This window comes from Nycticebus coucang, chromosome 7 (assembly GCF_027406575.1).
Source record: "Nycticebus coucang isolate mNycCou1 chromosome 7, mNycCou1.pri, whole genome shotgun sequence".
NCBI lineage: Eukaryota > Metazoa > Chordata > Mammalia > Primates > Lorisidae > Nycticebus > Nycticebus coucang.
In genome coordinates this window covers 74,703,589-74,719,032 of record NC_069786.1, presented here as the reverse complement: position 1 = coordinate 74,719,032, position 15,444 = coordinate 74,703,589, and the positions used below count along the sequence as shown (strand labels likewise).

The 15,444-nt window shown below is 36.9% G+C and overlaps 1 protein-coding gene across 1 annotated transcript in view; it reads left to right on the top strand.

Moving 5' to 3' along the window:
- The window catches only part of LOC128590271 (cytochrome c, testis-specific), an 89,829-nt gene that overhangs the window by 32,226 nt on the left and 42,159 nt on the right, over positions 1 to 15,444 (top strand). The window lies entirely within an intron of this gene.

The window sequence follows — 15,444 nt, the reverse complement described above, 5'->3', positions numbered from 1 at the left end:
AGGCGCCGCCCCCCATTCCTCTTCTATTGACTTATTCATTATTCACTTTTTAACTAATTTTAATTATTTTACTTATTTTGCTAAAAATACCTCTTTGCTAATTATTTGTATGTTTATATCATGAATTCATATTTTATTCGATTTATTATTATTACTTATTTTGATGCTCAAGTTGTTCCAGATTTACCTAGTGGTGTGCACTTCAACTTGACTTCTGGGTCCTCTTGACATGACTTCCTTACCATGTTTGAAGGTATTTCTTTGCTTTCTAGCATAGTAAGGTATTCCAGGTTTATTTTGTACTTTCTCTGCCCTAATTCTGGAATCAGTTATTTCTCCAAGCTCCATTTAAGGCTTTCTACTGGTGCATTCAACCAATTTCAAGGATGTAAAAAAATGACAGAGAGGAGTTTATGAAAGCTGTGTAGTGGACTGTTCCTTGTGCTTTGAGTTTGAAAGCTACAACACCCTGTGCTTGAAATCCGGAGCTCCACAGGTACAGTTTATTCCAGTGCTATGTATCTTTATTGTACAAATATATATCTTTAGCATATCAAGGAAGTCAAGTGAATACTTTGCATAATATAGTACATTTATATAACCAGTGCCTTAAAGGGTAATAAAATCTGTTTAAAACTGCACTGTGGTGGCCAGGCATGGTGGCTCATGCCTGTAAACTGTGGTGGGTGGCCGAGGTGGGAGGATTGCTTGAGCTTAGGTGTTTGAGACTGGCCTGAGTAATAGTGAGATTCCCTGTCTCTGGTAAAAATAGAAAAACTAGGCAGGTGTGCTGGTATACACCTGCAGTTCCAGCTACTCAGGAGGCTGAGGCAAGAGGATCGCTTGAGCCCAGGAGTTTGAAGTTGCTGTGAGTTATGACGCCACGGCACTCTACCCAGGGCAACAGTGAGACTCTGTCTCAAAAAAACAAAACAAAACAAAACAAAACAAAAACTGCTGTGTGGTAAGATTTGTGATTGCCAGTTTGGCAGCATACAATGGTGGACTTTGAGCAGATGACCTAGGTTTGTGTCTCAGCAGAATCCTTCAGGAACAAAATAATCTCTTCTTCACTAGGTTGTTGTAAGTATCAAATGAGGTACAATCATATGACTGTTAAGATTTCAAAAAGTGAACTTGTTTTTTTCAAGGAAAGAAAAAAAGTGACAAAAATTCTAACAGTACTAGCCTTTTTAAAAATGTAAGATTGTCTTTATATGCTATATATTTCTCATAGAATAGTCTCAAATTGCAATCGTACTGAAATCTCTCTAATTACTATATTATTATTGTTTTACTTTCTTATATGCCTTGGTACATTCACAATATTTTATTATTTGGGTTCATTTATAGATAACGTGTTTGTCAAATTGTTAAAATTACCGAGAATAAACCACTAATAAAAATAAAGTCTGCAGGTCATTCAAAGTTGGAAAATGTTTGTAGACTGTGAGAGGAGAAGCTGAATAATGAGTTAGGAAGAACAAAAAATATTAAAGAATTCTCACTTGTTTATATTGGAGTTTTGTAGAAAAGAAGAGAAAACTAATAAATTACTGCTAATTTTTTAGGTCAGAGTGATTTATTTTAAAAGAGACATTATCATTTGGAAACATGCTAAAGTGTTTCCAAACATAGGAAAGAGACATTTCTTCCTGAGATGAGTGGGTGAGAGCATAATTCAGGATTCAGTGAACTTTTTCTGTGAGGGGCAAGATGATAAATACTTTAGGCTTTGCCAGCCATACAATTTCTGTTGCAACTATAGGCAGTCCCAGAGTTACAAACATCTGACTGATATACAACTTACACTTATGAATGGAGGCTATTACAGGTAATAACTAAATATAATTGTTCCAACTTACATACAAATTCAACTTAAGAACCTATAGAACCTATTGCAACCTTGTTTGCAATCTGCAGAGTGCATGTACTTAACTCCACTTTTGTATCAAGAAAACAGGTGTGTAAACAAAAGAACATGGCTGTGTTCCTGTAAATCTTTATTTCAAACACGGGCAACTGGCTGGTGTAGTCTGTAGGTTGTAGTTCCCCAGCCCCCTCTGTAAGTGAAATAAGATTCACCATGATTAATAATTATGAAAGCTCAGTGATGAATATAGAGAATTTATACCATTCTGTGTACTTTTTATGAAAATTCAAAAAACAAAAAGGACATAAGGGATAGGGAAGAGAATCAGATAACCTGGCTGTGGCAAAATACACTAATATCTGATAAACTGCCTGTTTTGTTTATCATAATGATTAGATTTGCTATTCCTTTTACATAATCTGCCTAATCGTTTAAAAAATGCATTGAATTGAAAGGGAACATCACTAGATAAATCTGGAACAACGTGAGCATCAAAATAAGTAATAGTAACAAATTGAATGAAGTATGAATTCATGATATAAACATACAAATAAAAAATTAGTGAAGAGATAAATTTAGTAAAATAATTAAAATTCAATAAAATTGGTAAAAAAGTGAATAATGAATAAGTTGCTAGTTTGAAGAGGAATGGGATATTTCTGCAGTCTCAAAGCACCTCCCTGCAAAATACTTCTGAATAAAACTGGAGACCTGAATGTCCTTCAACAGAGAATGTCAACAAATTGAGGGTTATTCTTACAATGGACCACTACTCAGCCATGAAAAGGAGTGAACCACTGATACGCACATCTGCACACATGAATCTCACAGACCTTATGCTGAGAGAAGGCAGACAAACACAAGTGTATACAGTCAGCCCTCTGTATCCATGGGTTCTGCATCGATAGATTCAACCAATTGTGGTTTGAAAATATTTAGGAAAACAATGTTTGGTTGTGTCTCATCATCCTGCCATCTGTCTGTACTGAACATGTAGACTTGTCACTATTTCCTAAATAATACAGTATAACAGGTATTTACATAGTGCATTACAAGTTATCTAGACATAAAGTATCCAAGGGATTCATATAGGTTATATGCAAATACTACAACATTTTATATGAGGGACTAGAACATTTGTAGATTTTGGTATCTGCAAAGGGAGGGGTGTTTTGGAAAAGATCCCTACAGATACTGTGGTTCAACGGTGTACTGTATGATTCTATGCATCTGATGCTCTAGCAAAGGCAAAACTATTGTGAACAACATCATAAAAAGGATGGCATGAAAAACCTTGTTGCTCTGATCAAATGATCTTGTATATCTTGAAGGAGTGTGGTCGTCAAGAGCTGTGAAAGGCCTGAGATTTTACCAGGTTTGCAAGACAAAAAGTTAGACTGCCATCATCCCACGGATGCTGGCAGAAGACACAATGCAGATGTCTCCTGCATCAGAGACAAAGGATTTTATTATCCATAACACAATTAGCAGCCTGAGCCTCATGTTTGCCTTGGCTCCTCTTGCCCTTTAAGTTTTACAAGGTGATGCAGAGGGATCTAGGCCAATGCTGTGCACACAGCAAGTTTGTGTTAGAACTGGGGAATGCCAAACTTAAGGAATCCAAAGCAGCAAGCCTGCTTGCCCTTTGCCATGGGAAGAGATACAATCTTTATCCTGAACAGAACTTGCCTTTTGTTCCAGAGGAGAGACTGTTCACCATGTAACATCACACATTATGCATTCAAACTATATTGTAATTAGACTAAGCTACATAGGGGCAAAGAAGCCATCCCCACCCCCTTTTCTCTCCCCATTGTGTCCTTGGTACCGGTACATAGATACATCGTTGTTGAGTACACCTTGCACAGCCACGGTGCAAGAGGAGCCAACACTTTGCCCCGGCCAGCCATCTGTCATGCTTCTCTCTTGCTTTCACTTCTCTCATCTCAATTATACTTTTCTCACCTTTTCATTCCATCTCACTCTCTCAAGAGGTCATAAATGGAATAAAATTCTCTCTCCACTGCAGACTCTAGTTAAAGAAGCAGTGCTCAGCCTTTTTTGCACCAGGGCTTGGTTTCACGGAAGACCATTTTTCCGTGTGTGGGGGTTGGGAGGCACTAGCTTCCCACAGGGAGTGCACAACCTAGATTCTTCATGTCAGCAGTTTACGGCAGGTTCCCACCGGTATGAGAATCTAATGCTGCCACTGATGTAACACAGGGGAGCTCAGGCGGTGATGTTAGCAATGGGGAGCCGCGGTAAATACAGATGAAACTTCCTTTGCTTGCCCACTGCTCATCTCCTGCTGGACAGCTGTGGCCCAGGGGTCAGGAATTTCAGATCTATAGGATAAAATTTTTACATTTCACTGTTAAAAAAAACCCCCAAAGACCCCAGAGCTGTCTGAATCAGTGTGTGAACTTGAATGAGGCCATGGAGTCAAAGACCCCAGAGCACTGGTTGAATCAAACAGTGTGAGAACTTAAATGAGGCCATGGGGTCTTACTTCCTGAGTGTGAGTCCTAGCTCCATTACTTACTTGCTGTGCTTTTTGACAGAAGTCATTTACCTTCCTGTCCCTCACAGCATTCATTTCATAGACCCATTAGATGGGTTAATGGGAATACATTTCACAGTTCTTGGGGCAGCAGTGATACTGAAATGAAAATTAGCAGGCTCTTTTAAAATAAGCTTAACAAGTAGAACATCAGTTTGAAAGGACAGCATCTAAACAATTAGTAGATTATCCACAGAGAATACAGATTTGTTTACAGAATCTCTGCAGTAGGAGACACACATAGGAATCTTTTCTTATAATCCAAGTGGATTAAAAGTTATCTTGGGCCCATTATGTGTAAACTAGATTTGGTGTTACAAAAATAAAACATAGGCTTTGCTCACAAAGTTTACAATCAAGTAGGAAATACAGTATACTTTTCAGATTTTTGAAAATTATACATGTTCACCAAAAAATGGACAATGGTGAAAAGCTAATATTTGTTTCTTTACAAATCCATTTTAGCTTTAAAAAAGTTACAAACTGCTTTACATGCAATTTTGTACTCTGCTTGTTTTCCCTAAATAGAAAGCATAATTTCCATCCTATCTTGGTTTTGGAAAACCTGCTATTGTAAATTAGAGTGTGTGTGTGTGGAGGGGGAGGGAGGTAGCATCTGTAAATTCATTATAGTCATTGATATTTAGTACAGCGATTAAGGGCATGGGCATGGATTTTAAAACTGCCTGTGTCTGAAGCCCCGTTTCCCAGTGTGTTGGCTGTGTGACCTTGGACAAATTACTTTCTCTCTCTGAACGAAAAGTTTATGAAACAGGGAAAATAGTACTTGCTATACAAATAAAAAAGGGAAAATAGTAGTGTTTACCTCACAGGGTTTTGAGATATATGTAAAGCAGCTAGCCCAGTTCCTGGCTCAATAAATTTGGCTAAGAAGTTGTTTCAGACATACTTCATCAATATCCTTTCCATTTCTTGAGTACAGATCATTTCATAATGGGCATTTCAATTAGGTTAATTAAGGGATAGCATTTATTTTTAGCAACTCCTGTTTTTTCATTACCTTATTTCTGACTTTAAGAAATACTCTTGCCAAAAAAAAAATAAGAAATGTACTTGCCAAGAGGTTGGCTATTTTCTAATTTGTTTCTGTAATAGACTTATCTTCATTATGTTTTCTTTCTTGCATTGCATGTTTGTTTCCCCTTGCTACATAATGGCTACCAATTTGCCTTACAGCATAGCTTTAAACATATCCTCTTTTTTGTCATTTTGTTTCCACTCTTCTGTTCCATTTTTCTTGACAAACAGTTGTTTCGAAGGGGGTTTCTAACTTACTTTCCTAGTGATTGTGATTTTATTTAGTTTTATTACTGCGTATACACCTTCTGACCTCAGAATGCCCTGGAGGCGAATTGTCAAGCTCCAAAGATGGCTTTCATCTCTTTGGTCTATTCATATACTATAGCAACGCCCACCAGGTGGGCACTAAATGTTAGACCCATTTCTTTCCTCCAGAAGTCCAATGAGACCCATAGGATCAGGTTTAGGGTAGCAGAGTAAGAGATGTCCTAGCAATAGAACCAAAGTACTTAGGATGGAGGCTGGAAACCTGTGTAGGTGTTTTTTTTCCTAAAATTTTTTATCCTGCTGCAAATATTCTAAAATCAGCTGATGTGCAGAATCTAGGAGATCTCTTTGGGTTCCCTCTGCTGCTGTCATTCAACATTATTATTTAATATGTAAACTGTTCTGTGAAAAAGTGTATTTTTTCTATACATATCAACACTGCTTTATTTCTCATTTCTTGTGGGTAATTTCTATTTGATTTGTTTATATTTTACAGAATGAAAGGTCTCTATCACAATCCTATTCTAAAAGCCTTTGTATTTACACATTTTAATTTTTTTTTTTTTTGAGACAGTTTCATTATGTCACCCTCGGTAGTGTTGTGGCATCATAGCTCACAGCAACCTCAAACTGTTGGGCTTAAGTGATTCTCTTGCCTCAGTCTCCCTAGTAGCTGGGACTACAGGCGCCCCCACAATGCCCAGCTATTTTTTTGTTGCAGTTGTCACTGTTGTTTAGCTAGCCTGGGCTGGGTTCAAACCCGCCAGCCTTGGTGTACATGGCCAGAACTCTACCCACTGAGCTATGGGTGCTAACATTTTAATTTTCTATTACACTACATAAAAGTTGTTAAGAGTTGGTTGTCTTCACTATTGATTGAATATGTTCCTATTTAGTCTTATACTTTCTCCTTAAATTGTACTCTGAAATATATTTTGTTAGATGTGACAGAATCCAATTTTAAACAGTTTTAGTCTTAAAAGGGCTCTTTTGACTTGTCGCATATACAATTTACTTTTCAAGAATTTAAGCAGGAGACATTATATTATTAATTTTATTGTTAATCACCTCAAGAAATTTCAAAAGATTCTTAATCTTACATTTAATGATTAAAGTAAAAAACAGAGGTTTATTTTTTTCTTTACAAAAGATAAGGATTTTAGCCCTTACCTCATCCCGCTGCCCCCAAAGAAACAGCCATTCTTTTTTGGCCTTCATTAACTTAAACAAGGGTTATAAACCCCCTTTAAAAATTTTGGCATAGATAAATCATATAGTAAACAGTTGTTTCAAAAATTTTATTTAAAATTATCTGCATTACCCTAATAGTTCCAGTGATTTCAATACTCACCGACTGGCCTTTCTCTCCTCATTCAATTTTTTCTTAATTTTTGGAAGCACAGTGATTATTTTCTATTTTTTCCAGAAGGGCAAATGTTACCAAATGTCTTTCTGTTACCTTCACAATTTGGGTAAGTAGAACCATTCTGAAAACTACAAAACTCTGTAGACACAGCTCCATTCCAGCTGGCATTTAAAACGTGTGGAAGACAATCTTCAGACTTGTTCCTTTTGTTTGTTTTGAGACAGGGCATCACTCTGTCACTCAGGCTACAGTGCAAGGGCACCACCATAGTTCACTATAAACTTGAACTCCTGAGCAAGTAATCTTCCTGCTTCAGCCTCCCTACTAGCTGGGACTACAGGTATGCATCACTATGCCTGGCTTTTTTTTTTTTTTTAGCAGCGACAGAATCTTGCTATGTTGTCCAGGCTGGTTTTGAACTCCTGGCTTCAAGTGATTCTCCTGCTTCAGCCTCCCAAAGTGTTGGGATCTCAGACATGAGTCATTGCACCTGGCCCTCCCCACTTTTAAAATACCAATGTTTCTTCTATTAAAATGATTGTTTGCTGTTTTCTTTGGGACTACCTATATTCAAAGGATCAATCTCTGTAATCAGCCTTTTTATTTATTTATTATTATTATTTTTTTTTTTTTGCAGTTTTTGACTGGGGCCGGGTTTGAACCCGCCACCTCTGATATATGGGGCCAGTGCCCTACTCCTCTGAGCCACAGGCACCGCCCTATAATCAGCCTTTTAAAAATCTGTTCCTTTTCTCTTCCTGCATTTATCTGAAGGTGCTTTATATCTTTTGGTCTGGTGCTTTTGGTTTATTGTAACTTACTTAAGTTGCATAAGTCTTTAAGGAAAGCTTATTAAGAACAATACAGAAAATTGATTAAGGCAGTTCTGATCTGGTTAATGAACAAGTCGGGAGAATCCCCTCCATCTTCCCTTCATGGGCTCATGAGAATCCACAGACTTCTGAAAGCAGTTTAACATCCACTGCTTTCATCATGTATTATACTTTACTTTATTGTTTCTGACACAAATTTTAATTCAGCTTCTCCCTTCTTTTTCTACTCTCTGATTCTTTTCCTGCCTTCATGTCATCATATGTCCTGTAGCCCTATGGTGGGAGCCAGAGCAGATATTTTCTAATATTTCTTGCTGTATACATGCACTGGAAGAAGTAAGCCTTTTTCCTAAGTGCTTTAGGACATTTTTTTTTTCTCATGCTTTAGAACTGTCTGTTCCACTAGCCTCTTGATGACTTTTGCTTTACTCATTAAGAAACAAAAACTTTAAGTAAAATTATAAATACACACAAATGAATAACCTACAAAGAGTATAGTTCAAAAATGTATCATAAGGTTACCGCTATCCTGGTCAGGACAGACAAGATGACCCACATGCTACCAGCCCCCTTGTGACCCCACTGTGCACATTCTGCTCACGCACACTAGCACTGTTTCCACTTTGAGGCTTTTATGAATAATGCTAGGGACACTCTTTATCTATGTCTTTTGGTTCATATCTGTACACTCTCTGTTGGATATGTGCTTGGAAGTGGAACTGCTGAATTGAGAGTATATGTCTATCAAATGTTTTCCTAAGTGATTGAACCAGCATAACACTGTCATTAGCAGTTCCTGTGGCTCCACGCCTTCACCAGTACTTAGTATCGTCAATATTTTAGATGCTGTTCATACCACTGTCGACCATCTTATTTGTAGTTTTAACATAGATCTCCTTGATACCTAATATAGCTAACATTTGATTAAGTCTCTAAAAAAATTCTTAAACTTTTGTTAACTGTCAAAGTAAAAATAACATTGTAATGTTTCTTTATAAGAAATCTACCCAATCCTTCTATTCTCTGCCAAAAAGAAAAAGAAAAAAAAAACAACAAACCACCATCCCTTTTTGGCCTTCTTTTGTGAAGTGCTGGTTCAAATCTCTTACCCATTTTGTTACTCATTTCTCAATGAGGTTATTACAGGGGAGTTTTTAGACTCTAAGGCAGGGGTCCTCAAACTTTTTAAACAGGGGGCCAGTTCACTGTCCCTCAGACCATTGGAGGGCCGGACTATAGTTTTAAAAAGAAAACTATGAACAAATTCCTATGCACACTGCACATATTTTATTTTGAAGTAAAAAAACAAAATGGGAACAAATACAATCATACCACCGCATGTGGCTTGCAGGCTGTAGTTTGAGGACCCCTGCTCTAAGGATAGCTTTCAGTTCTGTTACAGTCCACTCAAGTGCTGATACAATATACAGCAAGTGGTCAGAAATCTTAGATCCATTTCATTTCCCCAGGAAACCCCAGAATCCAGGGTAGAAAAGGGTAACAGACTTCCTTGCCATAGAGCCAAGTTCTCAGGACAAAGAAGCTGAAACACTTTTGTCACCTGTTGTAGGATTCTAAATTAGCCAATGTGCAGTAGGAAAGCCATCTTTCCACGTTGCCTACAGTGCCTCTGTCATTTAGCATTACTCTCTGTTCAGAAGTGGGATCTGTTATAACCCACCTCTTCAGTGACTTAAGGAAACCTGGGGTTCTCATGATTAAGGAAACCTCTAAGATAGTACAGCTTCTGGGCCACTAGTTAAGGAATGCAGAGTAAACCCTATTCTGATGGGACTCTCAGTAGCTGTCTCAAATTATTAACTGGTACAGCCTTCTTATGTATATACTAATGAACAGTGCTAGAGGATGGGAGCTAAGGTACCATATCTTGCTCTACTGACAAGTTGTTTTGATGCAGAAGTTGAGTCATTTTTTAAATCCCACTCTTTACTGGGATTCTACTTAGTTTCTATTTAACAGAAATTCCTTCTAGTTTCCACTATTTTTACCTGAGTTTCTATGACTGATAAGACTTTTCCTCTTACTTGATGTTTTCAAGGGTATTTTTGTAAAACACTGAAAGAGGATGGCTGCAGATACGTGTATTTATATTGCTAATTATTATCTTTCTTATTTTCTGGATGAGAAAATAGGTCCAAGAAAGGTAATGGTACACTATGAAACTGGCTCTTGAGGAACTAAAGGCTAATAATATCAACAAGATCTAGAAGACATGATAAATTTCTATTAATAAATAACTATTGAGTGGAAGCTGAGTAATACAAGGACACTGATAATCTTTTAGGATAATATAAAAGTGATCTACTTTCATTCTGCTTCATGAAATCCTTCAAGTTAATTATGGTAAAACAGGCTGGGTTGGGTGAAAGATGGGACTACATTTCAATACCTAGAATAGAGTCCTTATTAACCATGATTCCCCGATTTAGGCTAAAAGTAGTAGGAGATGAGTCCTGTTAAAAAACTTCTGCTAAAAGAATGAAGCCAAGATGGTACCTAAAGGTTAATGAACCCTGGCAGGAGCTGGCGATGATAAAGCAAAGGTAGTGCTAGCTCTCCTAGTTCCTCCTTTCTTTGCCGGTGTTGGTTCAGTTGTGATCCTGGCAAAGCAGCTCATCCTGTCCGGCGCGCTCAGCAACTACTATAGATTCTTTTCAAAGTTAGTCCTACAAGTAACAAATTGTGACCTTCTTTACCGTTTCCAAAATATTACTCTGGTACTTACATTAAGTTACTAATATACTAATGTATCTTTTGTGCCAATGGATCAATAATATAAGAATTCAAAAATTATCTCCTAGGGCCAAAACCCAACATAACAGATAGGCTTTGTTAATAGAGGAAAACTATTAAATTATGCATTTTTACATATCACATTTTTCAGTAAATTAGTAGGTGACTTTAAGGATGGCTTTTGCCATTTACAAAAATAACAGAACAAACAAATAACCCCCCCAAAAAAACTCAAAGCTAAAGAATGGTTTGATATATGCATTGCTAATGCTGGAAAATGACATTAATATATGAGCAAGAAAATCAGTTACTTACAATATCATTTACCTATAAAATCAGAAAACAATCTGCAGGAGAATTCAGAGTGTCATCTCGAGGATCTGTGAGTAAGCATTTTGGTGATGAATACTATGACCAATATTTCCCCTAACTTCTATGGAAAACAATCTAAGTCCTTTTCACACAATTCCTGAATTCTCTTTCTCAAACACAAATAATTTTCCTAAAACAGGAAAATTCTCCTGACACCTTCCTTCTCCCCTTCTGCAGCAGTATGGTCAGACATGTAGTTTCTACAGACTTGCGGGCTGGCTGCTCAGAGGACCTTGATATCCTTACTTTGGCAACAATTCATACATGGCAGTCACAGAACTCACTTTTTCTGTGATAACTACTTAAATGCATTTTCACAGGGCCTGGTATAGTGTGCGAGCTGCATTTTCTCCTGAGTACAAGTCTTTTCTATCTTAAATAAAGTTAAAGCGTGATTACTGTAATGAATGAACTGCATTTTCGTTTTAACAAAATATTTCTACTTGCTTCCCTAGTAATACCATACCTTTAGTTTCCAGGATCCATGTGTTCTTGAGCTACTGTTTCTAGAAAAGGAAATAATGCAATCCATTTATTAGAATTCAGATATTAAAATCAAACTTCTTATCTAATGAGAATGACTTTTGGTTTTCTCTTCTTTACTGAAATCATATGTAAAAATAACTGCTATAATTTGTAACAGGGCTTACTGTCCACATATGGAATAAAGCCTGGATGTGACTATAACTGCACGTGAAAAGGCTGGGCATAAAGTTCATATGCAATTTAAAATAGTTTAACATAGCAAATTGCACATGAACTTTAGGGACACCCAGTGTAAGTATCTCACTTGTTCTTGTCACTGATTTTTAGTTTTATGTATTTACTAATGTCAGTGAAAGTTAAAATGCACCTGTAAGTAAACAGGTTTTTGGTTACACCGAAAAACACTCATTTTACCAGAAGATTCACCTTAGGATTTTAAAAACACTCATACATATATGTGTATTTCTGTATCCTTTTGATTATTTTATTTCAGCTTTTTTGACGCTATACCTCTTCCATATTTATCATTTAGAAAGAATGACATACACAAGGTCAGACAATTAAGTTCCCGAAGTCATTCTCAAAAAAGTACTATATACATCATTGCTGAATATCACAAGGGTCACCGCCAAGTGCTCCCCTTGCGAAGCTCTGTAGCAACACTAGTGCCCCGTCCACCCGTTAATGCACTTTGTCTAGTATGAGTTTGCAAAAAATGAAGACCTTGTACTATGACAGCTCTGATGGTCATTCCAGGAAAATGTTCCAAAATTGTTTTGAAGGGTAGACTAGGTGCTGGTGTCAATGCATAGCTTTAAATTGAAGGTGACCATAGTGATATTCAGCAATGGGGTATGTGCAACTCTTTTTTCTAAAATGCATTTGCAAACTTAAATGTCCAAACCCATACCTATGTACTCCTTTAGGGTCCCGATCTTTGATAATTTATTTATGTAATTCACTTAATGTAAATAAAAATTATTAGGCAGTACCTTCGAATGACAGAAAGCAAATCATTACTATCCTTAACAAACATCACATATTTACTAATATGAAAAAGTTGGCCTGTCACTTTATTTGTTAGACGACTGCTTGTAGTTTTCAGTTTTGTAATATAATTCCTATTTACTGATATTAAATTGAGGGAAAACTAGATGCTTAATTCTAAAAAGTACCCAAGGCAAAAAGAATCGGAAACAATTCAGTGTCTTACTTTTACAACAATCCATCCTAACGTATAACATATGAAATCTCCTCAGGTCAGTATATTGCAAAGTGAATGTCATTGATCACTCCTATCAGAATTACTTAGGAAAACTGTGGAAAAACCCACCGCAAACCCGCAGAACCATTCATTATACCTGTGTTAAGAAAATATTCAAGGTGATTCTTGTGGACACCAAAGTTTAAGTACCACTGTTTTTGGCAGTATAAATACCATCATTTCAGTCTCAGTGTTTCAAATAACACTGGAATGTGGCGTTTCAAGTGGCAATGTTTATTACCACCTAGTGGTAAGAGCCTTTATTTCTACTTTCTGTGGGTTCATTAATACTGAATAGGCTCCCAATTAAAACAGAACAAAATTCAGAGAGATTTATTGTACTGTATTATTTATTGTCAAATATTTTTTAAATTTAAGAAATATCTAATAATAAAATAAAACCCCACTATATTGGCAGTTTTAATAACCGACATTTGCTGAGCACCAAAATATTCATAAATTATGTTCTTAATACCCAAAGAGCAACTGAGAAGCAACATTTAGGGGAAGATATAAACACTAGAATGCTAAACGCTGTTTCTTAGGTTCGAGAGTTGCCTCATTTTAAGAAAAATGTGACACTCTGGCTTTTAAAAATAGCTTGAGGGATACTGCAAGACACAGTTGCACAGAAAGCCATGACTAAGGCTAAATAATCGAGAGGATTAAGATGAAACGTACAACAGAGGAGGACAAAGTAATAAGCACTATTCACCGAAACATGCAACTGGGAAAGAAAACAAAATAGGCTGCACTGAAAAAGCAGGCAAGTGTTTTGTAGACAGAGAGGGCTCACACGAGTATCTTTAGAATTTATAGGAAAGACTCAAGGAAACAAACCTAGATGAGGCATCTTACTGATACACACTGCTTGTTGGTACTGGCTGCCTGACCTGAAATGCAGAAGGGAGAAACTGGGACCATTTAATCCAAATAGAAAATGGAAGGCTGGCAGGTATGTGATAGCTACTATCTGAGGGCCACAACTTCTCTAACAAGGACCAGTAAAACACTTTAGTAGGAGAATGTTGTAGGGAGTCAGATTTTATCTCAATTATGAAGATTAACCAAAGATGCAATGGATTCAGGTAGAAGGTAGGCAGCTTCCTTTCTATACAGTGTTACTTTTATGCTGTTAACTACCTGGCAGAAATATTTTTTGAGGGAATTCAAGAATTACTTTGAGTACCAAAGCCAAATGATTTAAGGAACAATTTGACTTCATTCTGTGAAAACTGGATTGTATACGTGGCAAATGATTTGGGGATGAAAACATCTAGTTTTTAGCAATTAATCTATAACTCTCCTGCACTTAGGTTTTTCATTGGGAAAGAGAGCACGTGTTTTCTTTCTTTCTTTTTTTGCAGTTTTTGGCAGGGGCTGGGTTTGAACCCACCACCTCCAGCATATGGGGCTGGCACTCTACTCCTTTGAGCCACAGGAGCTGCCCAGCACGTGTTTTCTTTTAAAATATACCCTCTGGCTCACAGAAAGATACTTGGTTCAATTCTTGTGCAGTCATTCCTGCCTGTGACAATAAGAGTAGACATTTTCATATCAAAAATTATTAACATTACTGATTTAAAAAAAGGATTGAAATTGTTCTGTGTAAAGATGTCCAAGTATAAAATACTTTATTATGATTGCTGAATTTAGTTTTTCATTATTTTTAGTTTAACTCACGATGAGAAAGTCATAATGAGGTAATTAAATGACATTTTAACAATGCATACCATTTATAGTACCTTTTTTAAAGATGCCAAGTTCTTGATTTAGATATACCTTTTTTTTTTTTTTTTTTTGTAGAGACAGGGTCTCACTTTATGGCCCTCGGTAGAGTGCCGTGGCCTCACACGGCTCACAGCAACCTCCAACTCCTGGGCTTAAGCGATTCTCTTGCCTCAGCCTCCCGAGCAGCTGGGACTACAGGCGCCCACCACAACGCCCGGCTATTTTTTGGTTGCAGTTTGGCCGGGGCCGGGTTTGAACCCGTCACCCTCGGTATATGGGGCCGGCGCCTTACCGACTGAGCCACAGGCGCCGCCCTAGATATACCTTTTTGATAATATCACTCAAATGTTAATAAAATTTTTTTTCTTGGACTTCGAAAATATAAGCAGAACAAGTTCTTAAATTTTAATTTTGAAATGACTATGCTTCCTATCACAGTCTGTTTCAAAAGTTGCTTATACATCATAGTTTTGGAGTGTCCCTTATATTTCTGTATTTTAAAAAGGAAAAGTAGCCACCCTCCCCCAAAGCCACTGACAGTTATTTAAACTTAAAAGATCATTACAAAATTATCAACAAACCTTGGTATAATAATATAGCATAAAAATAGTATTGTGTCTTTTGGTTCTTGCCCTTACAGTAAGTGTAAGCACTTAATATGCATGTGCAGATTCACATTTTATTGAATCTAAGATGCAACTGATTGGAAGAAGCACCTTTATGTTTTATTAAGGAAGAAAACAAGGTCGTCAATTATACTGTGGCATAATGTTTCCACGTTCAGAGGTGTTAAACTGTGAAAAAATGTGCATCTAAAAATTGATGAAATCCACGAGTCAAATTCTAAGGACTGTCCATTAAACTTTTTCATTCTCATCTTTCACATAAATAAGCCAT